This window comes from Cydia pomonella, chromosome 11 (genome assembly GCF_033807575.1).
Source record: "Cydia pomonella isolate Wapato2018A chromosome 11, ilCydPomo1, whole genome shotgun sequence".
NCBI lineage: Eukaryota > Metazoa > Arthropoda > Insecta > Lepidoptera > Tortricidae > Cydia > Cydia pomonella.
The window spans coordinates 10,740,046-10,754,621 of record NC_084713.1 but is presented as its reverse complement, the minus strand read 5'-3'; the positions used below and the strand labels follow the sequence as shown (position 1 = coordinate 10,754,621).

Below are 14,576 nucleotides of genomic sequence, written 5' to 3'. Positions count from 1 at the left end.
AGTAATAGGTTAAGGGCCTATTTCACAATGTCCAAGTAAAGTCCTTATAATAAGCTACGTGCCACATATCTGACGAATAAAGTCATCGTTGGCGTTTCACAATCTTCAAATAAGCTTAACTGGTAGAAAAAGTGCCAAGTTTTGCAGGACGTTTTATGTGCCAGTTAATTTATTTGTTAATTAGCTATCCAATACTTTACTTGGATATTGTGAAACATTCCGCTATATTAAACTAATTTTGCACTCACGTGTTTTTAGTCACTCGCGCGACATGTTTCGGAGAGCCTATAGGTCTCCTTACTCAAGCACTCACAATGCGAGCAGCGTTTACGACGGCCGTGCTTCGCTTCGATTAGTTAATGTTACGATAATTTAATGTTACTATGTCTCACGACAGTTTAATTTCGATAATTCTGCTGTATGGTCGAATTATGATCATTTGCCGTATATCGAACAATATCGTTTGCCTGGCAGACTCATATCTGCTATTCCCCTATTCTTCAGTGACCGCGCATTAGGTGAACGACTAACTATAATTGCATCCTTAATGTTTCACATATAAATGTCGCATAGATGTATGTAATATATCAATAACTAGTACCTAATACAAACAGTTACAAGATTTCCCACTTCATACTGCACCAATATTTACCTTTTTTTCGTTAAAATGCCAACTGCATATATCTTTTAATGGCTACTTTTATAGCTTGAACATTTAAATATTGAGCAACGGTTAAAGCGGTTTCCATTTAAATGTCTTAAACGGTAACAATTCAATTGGTTAAGCGATTTTGTCATGTGGGTGGTCTTTTTTTTACTTTTTAGGGACGTGTTGTTTGCAATTTGAAAGTCATGGTACTTGTGAGATATATTATCTATGTATGTGGGTAGGTATCTAATTTTAAGTAAGTAGGTGTTTCCGTGTGACATGCTCTTCGGCGTACAATTTAACTTTAAGGGTAAAAACAATAAGCATGTAAGCAAACATGCGCGAAAATGTCAAGCAAATCATGTTGCTCTTAGTGAAACGCGCCTGCAATAGATTTTCATATAACATTGCCGGCCTAGTCCGGCAAAGTGAGTCCGAGGAGTCACAGGAGTGGATACTACGCGTCGGGCCTGCTCCGCGGCCCCATCCCCAGTTTAGCAGTGTCCGTATGTTGAGCAAAGGTTCTACATAAATTGAAGTTGTTCAGTAAATTGCCTATCGAATTTCTACGAGTATGACATATCATAAGATATTCAAATCGAAGCTGAAAGTATATTTATTGGAAAAAAATTACTATCGTGATCGTTATCGTGTTGATGAAAAAAAGATATATAACAAACATTAATACGCGATATCCAGATAGACTTGTGCTTCCAAAAATGCACACTGCAATGAGGGGTAGAAATTGTTATGCCATGTGTATTAAGATATTCAATCATTTGCCAGAGTAATTAAAGGAACTACCCCTCAAAAAATTAAGGCACAAACTTTTTACTTGGCTGGTTAACAAATGTTTTTATAGTACCACTGAATATTTTGCTAATGGAAGTATTTAATAGGTTATTAGCAAGTAAGCTAAAAATGTAAAATTTGCATGACTTATTTAAGTCTAGATATATGGACCTGTATATATTAGCCTAAGATCTGTTAGCACTATATCTATTGCAAATAAAGATTTATGATTATGATTATGAGTTTTACGTGTTATTCAATGTTAATTATGGATACATTTTATTGGTTTTCGACATATTGTAATTTTATTGTTCTATGTATTTTAATTAGTTTTAATAATAAGCTATGTATTATGATTATTAGGTATTATGGTAAAATTGTAATGAATTGTAAATAGGCATGATTTATTTAATTTATAATGTATCATTCAAACACAATATATAATTGTTTATGAATAAATGAAATGAAATACCTATTGTTTTTGAGGAAAGTACAGTACTTATGAGTATGTCTTAGTTACATATCTCAGTGAGACAAATTGCCAGCTCGGTATCCCTATCCATGTTTAACTACTACAGTCCCTAATTTAGAGAAAATAGCTTCCTAACAGAATGCACCTAGCCCATATTAATTGTACAAAAACTTTTTTGTCCATAAGATTAATTGTCAATAACTTTATTCATATGCATTTTTCTTTCTTGCAACAGGATTATTATGTTACGATAGTAATCGAAGACGTCAGCCAGTATGGGCTTAGAGGTTTTTTTATACCACGTCGGTGTCAAACAAGCATTGGGCCCGCCTAATGGTAAGCAGTCACCATAACCTATGGACGCCTGAGTATAGTTTGTAGTCTTAAACTACATTTATTCATTATGTATGCCAATGTTTTTGTTTAGTTAAGTAAAATTAAGTTGTTTAGTAAGTGCAACAGGTAGACTTAGTGCCAGATCGCTGTCTCAGACTAATAATAACAATTTTTTTATACGGAAAATGAGTGCAAAATATGTACTAAAATGAATCAAAACATACTTCTTAGAAAAACATACGTTATTTACGGACGAGTTTTTAATATTTGGCATCTCCATTTCATAACAAATATATAATTAGACAAGTGCTTCTCAAGATTTTTCCAAATAAAATAAAATATTTTTCCTGTCCTTTGGTAACGTAAGGCTGGAGCTAAAATTGCAGCGAGAACAGGCTATATTAGATTGCAGGAGTACTAGCGTAGGTCGTTATCATTGTTTCTATTGGACATTTGATTCTTATGCTAAACGATGTAAATAAATTTATATCTACACAACTTAATATCACGTTTTTTACTTTCAAAATAAAGTGTTTTTTTTAAACGCAAAATATTCCAAAAACTGCTGTTATGTTAATTTTATTTTAACCTCTTTTACGCAAAATAAAGTGTTTACAAACAAGCTACAAGTACCTGTACTTTTCATAAACCTTAACAAACACGACTAATATTATATATATATAACATTAGTATTTAAACTTGTTTGCTACATAACCGCTTCAAATGAAACCACATCTTAATTTAAGTATAAACCACTTCAGCATCCACTTGGCCACGGTAAGTTAAAATAATTCACCTTTTAAGTGCTTCTTGCAAATAAACTAGGTATACATTTATTTGTCACGCAGTAAATCCGGGTTTACAGTACTAGTGTACAATTTTCCTTATTAAACTTTAAAAAATATCTATTACACAGACACGCCAAATTTAAAACTAAATCTACATCACTGTTAGAGCGAACTGAACAAAAAAACATATCAAAAATGTATTCTAGAAATTGGTCACCGAAAGCTAAACACCTTAAAGGCATATTAATGTCATATGATTAATTCAGAAAACGATATAATGGCTACAATTTGGTAAAGAACATTGTTTAATATTTTTGTTGTGCAAATGCAAAACAGTCCGATACCTACTGAATATTCCCCTCCCTGTAAGCTGAATTACAAAGATTCATTATTATAGTCGATCAAACAAGTTTGTAAGTAGAAAAAGGTGCTAATTTCAATTTTTTTATAAGGGACAATAACCTTTCGCGCCTACATTTTTTTTAATTTGCCGCTTTTATGCCGCTATAGTTGCGTTTGCACACGGCATAAAAAGACCAAATACGGCTTTCTCTGAACCAAAGGTTCCTATGACAGAATTAATCTTTGTGTTCCTAAGATGTATTAAAAAAGTAAAGCTACCCAGCTTTTTCATGATTCGGTTCAGTTTCAGCTTCGGCTTATTAACTGTTTAAGATTAGGTTCTAAGTCACGTTTGGTATAATTTTCAACTAAATCAATAATGTAGATTATTCCAAATTTCATTTAAATCTGTCCAGCAGTTATTCATTCCCCATACAAACTTTCACCCCCCCTTTTCACACCCTTAAGATATGATTTTTGGGATAAAAACTTTCCTATATTCGTTCCCGGGACTCAAACTATCTCTCAGGGATCGGAACCGGTTTTTTGCAAAAACATCGAAATAACCATATATTTTGGTTTATTTTATACTCTAAATGTAGGACTCAGTTGTGTTTTCAGATAACGACTTCGTATTATTAGATTGCCTAATTAGAAATGAAGTAATTAACAAAGAACGAAAAAATACCGTTTTCGTTCCCATACAAGAAATACCGGTTTCCGATCCCTGCTATCTCTATACCAAATTTCAACTCGATTCAGCTGTTTAAGCTTGAAGAGGAATAAAAAAAAAAGTTTTTAAGTATTGAAAGAGGATTTTGTTGAATCAATTTCTAAGTTAATATAAGCTTTTGTTTCATGGTTAAGGCTTCCATTTAAAATGCATGCAATTCCAGTTACAATGCAATATGTAAGTATGGACCATCATTTTTTTTTATCGAGCTGATGTGATGATGGATACTGAATATGGCCTTAAAGATAAAACAATGTAACCTCATTAAGGTTGGACTCAATTATATTGACTACTATACACATTCATTGATCTTACTAAAATATAATTTGCATCAAGTCGTTTAGGGTGCAAGCCGTGCAAAAGAAATATACATAAAGTTACTAAACCAATAAGAAAAGGTATTGTTTCCACAATGACAATTACGTCTATTCATCTTAAGTAGGCAGTATTTTATTGTTATCTTTAGGTAGTGGAATAGTTCATCTCCCTCGTTGCAGCCATTCTTACTAATGCTCTTAAAAGGCTCTGCAAAGCTAAGATAAGACACAAAGAGCATTATGATTTTCGTGAATGAACCCGGTTTGAAAGCCTTACGATTCCATTCAGAGCTGAAATTTGGCATTGGACGTAAAATGGCGTAGTAACGTTAAACAAACACTAAGTTTTATTTGACACTTTTTCTTATTATTAATTCCTAACGTAAAATGTGGCTTATTGCGTAATGCGTACACAGATATAGAGAAGGTGGTGCTTGTAGGGATGTATTTCATGAGATTGTTGTATTATATGTAGTATAGTATTCTTTTTAATTCTTGATATAAGGCAATACAATAAACGCGTCATATAACGAATTATCAAATGACTTAACTATTAGCTTAGTCCTTCATACAATACAATAGGTATGGAATGTATGTATACTGTACATTGCTAGATACGACCAATTTCATTGTACTCGTACTGTTCGGTTTTTTTTTGTGGAATTTTACCTACTTAATTAAATTCTTAAAATATACTTAGTTCAATTATACTTATGTTTATAAATAAATAAATTAAATAAATATTATAAACATTCTTACACAGATTGACTAAGCCCCACAGTAAGCTCAAGAAGGCTTGTGATGTGGGTACTCAGACAACGATATATATGTATAATATACAAATACATAGAAAACACCCAAGACTCAGGAACAAATATCTGTGTTCACCACACGAATAAATGCCCTTACCGGGATTCGAACCCAGGACCATCTATAGCAACATCATTTATGGCACCTAAAAATACCCAAGTATCAATGTAAAATGATTAGTTGTCATGAAGTCCCTAATCTGCAATTATTTCCTTGCCGCTTGCGGTTAGACGTATTTTTATATAAGTAATAAATAAATAATAAATTCGTTACTCATAAATCTCATAAATAATTGTCATGGCTGTTTTTAATAATTTATAATTCGATTATGCATCCTCATTTCCTATAAGCGACAGATGTGGACAGACATTTAAACGATAACACCGCCATAAGGCTGGAATGGCCCAAGATCCCCCGAACCGATAATGGACCGCCAATATAATTCCATCGTTTCCTATTCCGTTCTCCCAAGCTAAAAATATCAAAATACGTATATCATTCTATTTGACGTTTAATTTCAAAAACTAGGAACAACTTTGGAACTTTACTGCGCATTCCACCACAAAATTGTTTGTGCCGATGGTGAAATATTGAACTAGCATCGCCGCGTACTAAGTTTCGCATAGTAAAAGGTAGTGGCGCAGCGTAAAACCGCAGATGTATGTTTGTGATGTGCTAGCTACGTTCGCTAGTATTTTGATGTTTCCGTACTCTTTCCGTAACTGTTCGCGAAAACACGGCGAACAAGGATTTTGCTCTCTCGGACAATTAAGCTAACGTACGTATCGAAAATAGATGGTGCACCAAGTCTGACGTGAATGGAAACTTTGGAGAATCCGAACAAATACCGATAAAAATAACTTTAACTTGTATCATTGTTTACTCCTAGGTTTAGGAAAATTGGAAAATTGTTCATTTAATGTAAAAATATACCTGTTAGTAAAGGAGTTTGTGCTTAAACTGCTAATTCTCGTATTTGAATTAGTATTAATTGTACAAGAATAGTACAAATTAAAATGTTAATGTTTTACGTGTCACCCTTGTTTAATTTACTTAAGGCTTATAAAATCACTGACTTTTACGGTAGCTAACGTAGTAATTTAAGTTTGTCTGCGTTAAGGGGGGGGCGGGTCATAAAACCATGAAATTAGAAAGAAACAAAAGATATGGCACGCCGCGCGCAACTTTCGACGGAAGATTTCGGCTGTATCACTAGCTATTTTATACTAAAATTATATTGCTGTGGTATGCAGGGATATTGACTAACTAACTGATGAGAAAGTGGCATTTTATCTACAAGAGTGGCAAAGTAATTTGTTGGCTGGTATTGACTTTTAAGTTATGGTTTTGAATGATAAATATTTATTAGCGTTCATTTGGATATGATTTGTTAGATTGTACAGTTAGTATTTTACCTCACGTTGGTATCTTCACAAAAATTGTGTTGGACTCGATAACAAAGTTTGTTGAAGCCTCGTGCCTTGAAACCCTCGCATCGCTGAAAAGTCCATTTTCTCACTCCCTACGCTCATGGTTCAATTTTGGAATCTTTCGCTTGCTCGGGTATCAATATTAGCACGAAGAGTAAAACAATAGCGTGTCCCTCTTGTCAAAAATTTTTTAAAGAGTAATTTTTTTAATACCATTTGATTTCACAAAAAAAACGGATCCTTATTTCACAAGTTAGTGTTGGACAAATGTACAACCTCCATATTTTAACTTCACTTCGATTTTTCTCGTACTTAAGCCGACCGTTCGGACCATCTCTCGAAATAATCTGGTTTTACCTGACTGGGTGGTGCAACATGGATTTGTAATTTCATTAAATTTCCTTTTACATAACTGTGCAATGAAACGCACCCGCTGCCTTATTATCAATGATTTCGCATCTTTAAATTAGTATAGGATATACTTATGTAATTACACGATACATATATTATTAATGAAGTAAATTTGTATCTGATAAAATAAAGTTGATCACATATTTAAAACAATAAATCAGTTGGTAGTTCGATAGTATTTAATGCTCGGGTCATATTGAACGGCCTATAATGTAAATTAAAATGCTCTATTATTGTAATATACATACTTTACAAAAAAAAAAACATGTAGCACTTATAAAGATAAGACACTATATGAGTGCATGGGAGTATAATTTACTTTAATGGCATTTATAAAATTGCTATATCAAACTTATCTTATGATCCAATGTTTTGAAACTAATCTGTCATATAACGTATGTCACAAAACTCACAAACCGCACTTAGAAGCGCTGGTGGCCTAGCGGTAAAAGGGTGCGACTTGCAATCCGAAGGTCGCGGGTTCAAACCCCGGCTCATACCAATGAGTTTTTCAAATTATACTGTACGAAACATCATTTGATATCTACCAGTCGAAGATGTCGTATGAAGGAAAACATCGTGAGGAAACCGGACTAATCCCAATCAGGCCTAGTTTACCCTCTGGGTTGAAAGGTCAGATGGCAATCGCTTTCGTAAAAATTAGTACCTACGCCAATTCTCGGGATTAGTTGCCAAGCGGACCCCAGGCTCCCATGAGCCACGGCAAAATGCCGGGACAACGCGAGGAAGTTGATGAGTCATAACCCGCACTTAACAAGTATTCATTTACCTCTATAGGTATTGGATAAAACAACAAGCCAAAAGCATCTGCTACAATCTAACGTAGATATCGCTATTTATCCTTAAAATAGATCTTATACTAGTGCAACTGACTTACATTTATAATTATTGCATTATTATCTACATAGCAAACAGAAATACATAACTACGTAGATATTTTTAGTGAGAGTTGATGTCTCAATAAATGTGAAACTTTCAGTGGTAATTGCTGGCTACAACGCGGCGTAGCACTATCAGAAAACAATTTCAAAGAACGTTACTCCGCTCCACAAACTTAATACGCCGAATAACTTAAATAACTGCGAATTTGAAACGTTCCCGAGATAATATCCCATACGCAGCAGCCAGAAGAACGTTATAAGTGACAAAACGCACTTACTGGAACGAAAAGGTAGTAAGATACACATGCAAATCATGGATTCTTATTGTCTTAGGGCCTCTTGCCCCATCCCACTAACCCGGGGTTAACCGGTTAAACCGTTAACCCAATGTCAATTTATACTGGTAACCATGGTACTTCAGGTTTAACCAGTTAACCTTGGGTTGCAAGTGGCCATTACTATATTACCCAACGTAAGGCATATTCAGAAGCAAAAATACGAAACTAATTTGATAGTATCGCGCCGCACACATGTAGCTGCGATTCAAGAGAAAGAACGACACATGATATAAATATCAAATTGATAACAAAATTTACGATGTCGAATATGGCCTTAAGAGAGAGGAATAGCTTGTACTCGTCCATACAAAAAGAGAAAATGTTATTCCACTTCAAAAAAAATTCCATTCTCCATGATTTTTTTGTACGATGAAAAAATAGGTTTATAGGTTTTCCTTTTTTTATACTACGTTGGTGGCAAACAAACATACGTTCCGCCTAATGGTAAGCAGTCTCCATAGCCACGTTGCCGACCCTAGGACTCCCTACCCTTGTTGAACTCTGGCAACCTTACTCACCGGCACAACACTATGAGTAGGGGTTAGTGTTCCCTTGTTTTATCAAAATTTGCAAAACTGGAAAAAAAATATCTTTCAAAAATGCGAAACCTATAATCCTAGAGTATATTATGCTGTAGCGATCGACATCAAAATCCAAGTGATTTGTTAAGATTTAGTTAGTGGAAACCGTTTTCTCCCGAAATGGAATTTGATAGAAAAGGTACCGTTATTTCGTTAGGATCGCAAAGCTATTCTTCCCTCTTAAGCGAGTTTGCTGAAAGTGCGACGGTAAATATGTTGTTGCAGTTCAGTTCAATAGCACCATAGCAATGAATCTTTAGATGCAAGTCTTACCTACCAATGCTATCTGACTTTTATATATTTTTCGCGAATACTTGTCGTTAAAGAATCTACGAGCAGAATTTGTTATTCGGTAGTGATGTATGTTAACTTCATTGCAAGACGACATATTCAATGTAAGTAATCTGGAAGCTAGTTCGATTCCTGCATTGTTCCGTGAGTCCATAAAATGATACAGTGGAACCTCGATAGCACGAATCTCAAGGGAAACGATAAAAACTTCGTGTTAACGATGTTTCGTCTTGTAGAGGGTGTCGACTTAGGGCGGTTCTCACACGTTTCTATTCGTCTCAAAGACGTTTCGAGTTGCAGAAGTAAAACCATGATCTTATCGTATGAAAGAGGTAATAATACACCAGCTTAAAGTAAAAACCGGTCAAGTGCGAGTCGCACTCGCACAGGAAGGGTTCCGTACCATTATCTATAAAAACGGTCACCCATCCAAGTACTGACCCCGCCCGACGTTGCTTAACTTCGGTGATTGGATGAGAACCTCGAGATTGGAAATAAATATTTATATTAATCTGTTTTTAGTATTTGTTGTTATAGCGGCAACAAAAATACATAATCTGTAGAAATTTCAACTGGCTAACTATCACGGTTCAGGAGATACAGCCTGGTGACAGACGGACGGAGGGACGGACGAACAGCGAAGTCTCAGTAATAGGGTCCCGTTTGACCTTTTAGGTACGGAACCCTAAAAACTGTTCTGGATAGTCGTGAAGGTAATCGTCGAGTACTTCGCCTTAACGAGGTAAAATTTTTCGAGTTATAGAGGTTTTGGGCTTTGAAGGGAAGGGCATTTTATTTCGTGTTACATCACACTTGAGAAAAAAAACTAAACTTTAAGCGAAATAATTCTTGAATACATTTCTCCGTTTCGTATTTCAACATTCTTCCGCCATATTGTCCTTCTTTGACAGGTTAGGATTTCGTCTTAACGAGGTTCGAGTTATCGAGGTTCCACTGTATCTTAATAGTTGGACACAACCAAATATAATTTGACTGCTTTATGTTTATATCTGACAATTCTAACTTTTTAGGGTTTCGTAGCCCAAAATGCTGCCAAAGGGATTCTTTCACTATCCTCTCTTTTACTAGCGTCCATACTCGGCCTTCTTACAGTACTGGAGCGGAGTAGGTAAAGTTTATAAATCTCAAATAAGTAGTGCGTAAGTAATAAAAGATGATATTCGCAGTTAACATTGTAGTACATAGGTATAGTTTTCTCAGGGACTGTCTGAAAGGAATGACTATAGTTTTTTTGTTCTTATTTACTGACAAATTTGGTCTGTCAGACTATAATAGTATTTTTACCTCAATAAGAATAGTCATAGTGTCACTTAGTGTTTAATCATTTACGAAGGTACGCAAGGATTTTAAAGTTATATAAAACATATTACAGACATTATATAATTACCTTAATAACACGTAGATATTCTAGAGGTGTAAGTCCGAAAAAAAAACGCTCATTAGAATGGAACAAAAGATATGGCGCGCCGCGCGTAATTTGCGACGGGAAATACATATATCGCGCAGAATAAAAAGAGTTTAATCGTTTTGCAATTAATATGGAAAAAAACGTATATTGAAAATTTTGCTAATGATATTACTCGACTATATCATGAGCTACTTTATATTAAAATAAAATTACACTCTTTTGGTATGCACGCTTACGACATACAACCCAAATGCAATGAAATTCAGTTTTCTTTTCGTTATTTCTTTCTATTGAGCCAACTTTAACCTATAGTAAGGTAAAGGTTGGAATCTACCCTTAAAAATTTAATCTAGTTTCCGCCGTATTATTTTCTTCATGAGGCTTGCCCTTGATCCAAACGTGTAACATCCAATATAAAAACTACATTTTCACCAGACTTGCTCAAAAAAATCTTATTTCATGCAGGTATACTGAAGGACAAAGGCATTTATTGTTCCCGCGGGAGTTATGGATAGCGGAAAAAAAGCTATAACTCCCGAGGGAGTAAGTGAGTAAGTTAATATTCTTTATTGCACCAACAATTATACATTTTACATACATGTAAGACTACAAATAAATTTTAAAGGAAAATAGAACCAGGTAACAACAGGCGGTCTTAGATATCGCTACAAAACGAGCCAGTTGTTCGTTTATTTCTTAATTTGAAACAATTGAACTAATTAATATTCATAAGAGGGGTATGGGCACTGTGAATATCACTTGTGTGGTAGGGCACAGCACAGCGGATGTCATTCCAGATCTAGAGCAGAGCCCAACTGGGGAAGTTCCCCACCATACAGAAAACCGCAGCCAAAAAATATTTAATTTGCTTAATTTAATAGCCCTTTAAAATATTTTTACAGAAATTTCAATCGTGGCTTAATACCGGATAAGTCTGTGCCTTCGACGCCTAACCTGTCAAAGAATTACAATATGGCGGAAGAATGTTTGAAATGTCACCGTGTTCAAGAATTATTGCGCTTAAAATTGAGTTTTTTTTTCTCAAGTGTGATGAAAACATAGTGTGTAACTCCAGGGGTAATAATATTGCAAACTCGAGTCTTTAATGCACTCCAGCCTGCTGCTGTCGTGCATCTAAAGATCTCGTTTGCAAAATTTCACTTACCCCCCTCGTTGCACAGTATATTATTTTGCTTTAGCCCCCGTTTGATACTAATTATTTTCTTTGAGTATAACAAAAAAATACAACAAGTCGACACCTTTCTAACATGCTGATTTGAGTTATTCTCAAATAATATGACTGCGATCGGACTCAACTCCTTCAAACTTTTCATACACTTAGTATGATTTGACGGAGTTTAGACGAAGGCACAAATCTGGAGAACTACCAATTTTTTCTACTCGTATTAAACACTTTACTAATTATTTACTAATTCACTATTTTCATTTTATTTATTAAAGAAAATATATCTATTACTACTTTAAAAACAATCCAATTAGTATGTAAATTATCCGCAACGCAGGCTTCGTCAGGTGGTTATGTAGGAGGATAATTTAAAATAGAAGATAATTTTATTTAAAAATTTAGATAATTGTTTCCAAAATGCTCGCAAAAATAAAATCAGGATAGATAGGCACAAAATAAGTTTTCATTCTATTTTATACATATAATGTACAACCTGCAAAAGGCAAAGGTTCCTAATTCGAGACATTTTCAACTTTCGTTTTTGTAATTTCCAAAGGGTTCACCTTCATGCGGTTTAACAATAAATAAATGTCTTAAGTGTCAAAAGCACTTACCTACTCTAAAAACAAAGGCATAGGTAAGTAAATTATTAAGTCTCCGAAAAATATACCGCGTTTATTTTTGATACGACCGCATAATCAAAGGGTACGCTTTAATGAACACACTTTCAAAGTTTTCCATATAAAATAATTCAGCAGGCAATGTATTTATTTATTTTAACTCAAAACGTCTCATTTAATGACGCGACGTCACAACTGTCACAAGTGACCATGATTTACGAAATATATTGCCGCTCGAAATATTTTCAAAAATTAATTATGCGCTGGTAGTTAAGACTAAATTATAAAATGTTTCAGAATTGTTTTATAGCACTAAAACCTACGTCTAGTTTAAGTATGCGGTTATATCATACACACTGTACCTTAAAGCGTTTTTTACCCACTGTCATAAAATGTAACATAAAACTATTGGAGTAACCGATTGCATGAAGCATTCAAAACCGCTTATGAACTGAAACATTGTGTTCGTTTGTAGGCAATATTGCCTGAAATGTAATTTTTTTTTTCGCCCACCACCATCCAGAAAAACACTTGGCTAGTAAAGAATGCCTTACAGCCTTAAGTTTTCCATTCGTACGATCTTGTATAATTTTTTATGTGCAATAAAGTTAGTACCTATGCTAAAAGTTTCATCTTATTTTTAATTTTGACTAATTATTCGGAAAATACTTATAAGAGATTAAGGGTCTGTTTCACAATGTTCAAGTAAAAGTCCTGAATCTACTTGCACCTTATGTGACGAACAAAGTCTTCACTGGCGTTTCACAATCTTGAAATAACATTAACTGGTAGATAAAGTGCTAAGTTTTGCAGGATGGCTAAGTTTTATCTGGCAGTTAATTTATTTGTTTAGTATCTATCCAATACTTTACTCAGAGTTTGTGAAACAAACCCTAAGTGAATGTAACAAAAATATTATTATAAAAAAAATGAACAGTAGGGATCATGTTCATAACTACTTGTAGGTAGTAACTTATTTTACTACCTAGGTGCGTAACGGGTAGTTTATTTTCCGAGCACTAGCAGTAATGTAGGCACCAACTACCGAGACTAGAATTGCTACAAACCGCTTTCAACTCGTAGCAGCTCCGCTACATGAAAGCAAAATATTGTTCTGAAACTATGTCTGACACAATATGCCTACCCGTATTCAAATTTAAAATCGTATTAGTATTGTACTTGCATAGTCTACAAATTTTGTAAAAAAAATAATACATTATTATAAATGGTTAATCAATAATGCCAAAAAAATTAAGCCGAAATTAAATACCTATGCGGTTTGTACTAGTAAATATCAGTAAAAAAAACAAGACAAATTAAAACGAAATAATAAAAAAATAACCAACCCAAATTCCGGAGCAAATAAAATCCAAATAGAAAAGTGCACTTAATAATAAAACACTTCACAAACAGAATCTTTCAGCACACCGATACGATACAGCACATAAGTAAATGAAAAAAAAAAGTTCAACGCTCTAATATGCAAAATGCACTTTTACATACACTAAAAACTTTACCGTTTGCCTCCTCCTGTATAACAGTCAAGTGTTAAAAAAAATTCGTTTATCGAATAACGGAAAAAAGTTTCGCGAATTTAAAATTCGTATTCGGAACTTTCGCGTCGGCCGGCACGCGTAACTCTGGAATTCGAATGTGGAATTTTCGGCTATGATGGGTAAGATGTGCGCATAGCTGTGGCTTAGATGAGACTGTGGCGTGGAACCGCGCGGCCGCTGTGTGTGACCAGCCGACTTTCGCCCCGACCCGTCGCCCGACAGCTCCAGCGACCAATGACGCATCCAGGAACACATTTTATTCCCAATATTTAGAACCGTGACTAATATTTTCAAACAATTTTACCAGTAAATTAACGGTATTCCACTGGACTAATACGGCGTATTGTATATCCGCAAGTGGATCAGTCGACCGACTAGTCGGAACTGCTTTTATGTGAGCGCCCTTAGATTAGGGGTTGTGAATGGATGTTGTTGACACAGAAATTTTTGCACCATTGCATTGTTATTGACGAGGTGTGAAATTACCCTTTAATTAATTAGGTCATTTAAATTTAACAAAATCAATTTTAAACTATACAGGTATGTATATATTTGTTATATAACCACATGCTACACCATTCAATTGAATTAAA

The 14,576-nt window shown here is 34.5% G+C and overlaps 1 protein-coding gene across 3 annotated transcripts in view; it reads right to left on the bottom strand.

Annotated features, from left to right (window-relative positions):
- The window catches only part of LOC133522823 (uncharacterized), a 112,633-nt gene extending 98,352 nt beyond the window's left edge, over nucleotides 1–14,281 (bottom strand). The window contains exon 1 of one of the 3 annotated variants that reach the window (XM_061858282.1): nucleotides 13,774–14,281. The gene's annotated coding sequence lies outside the window, so the exon portion shown is untranslated. The remainder of the gene's footprint in view (nucleotides 1–13,773) is intronic. The other 2 variants (XM_061858284.1, XM_061858283.1) reach the window with 2 other exon arrangements.
- Nucleotides 14,282–14,576: the final 295 nt, after the last annotated feature.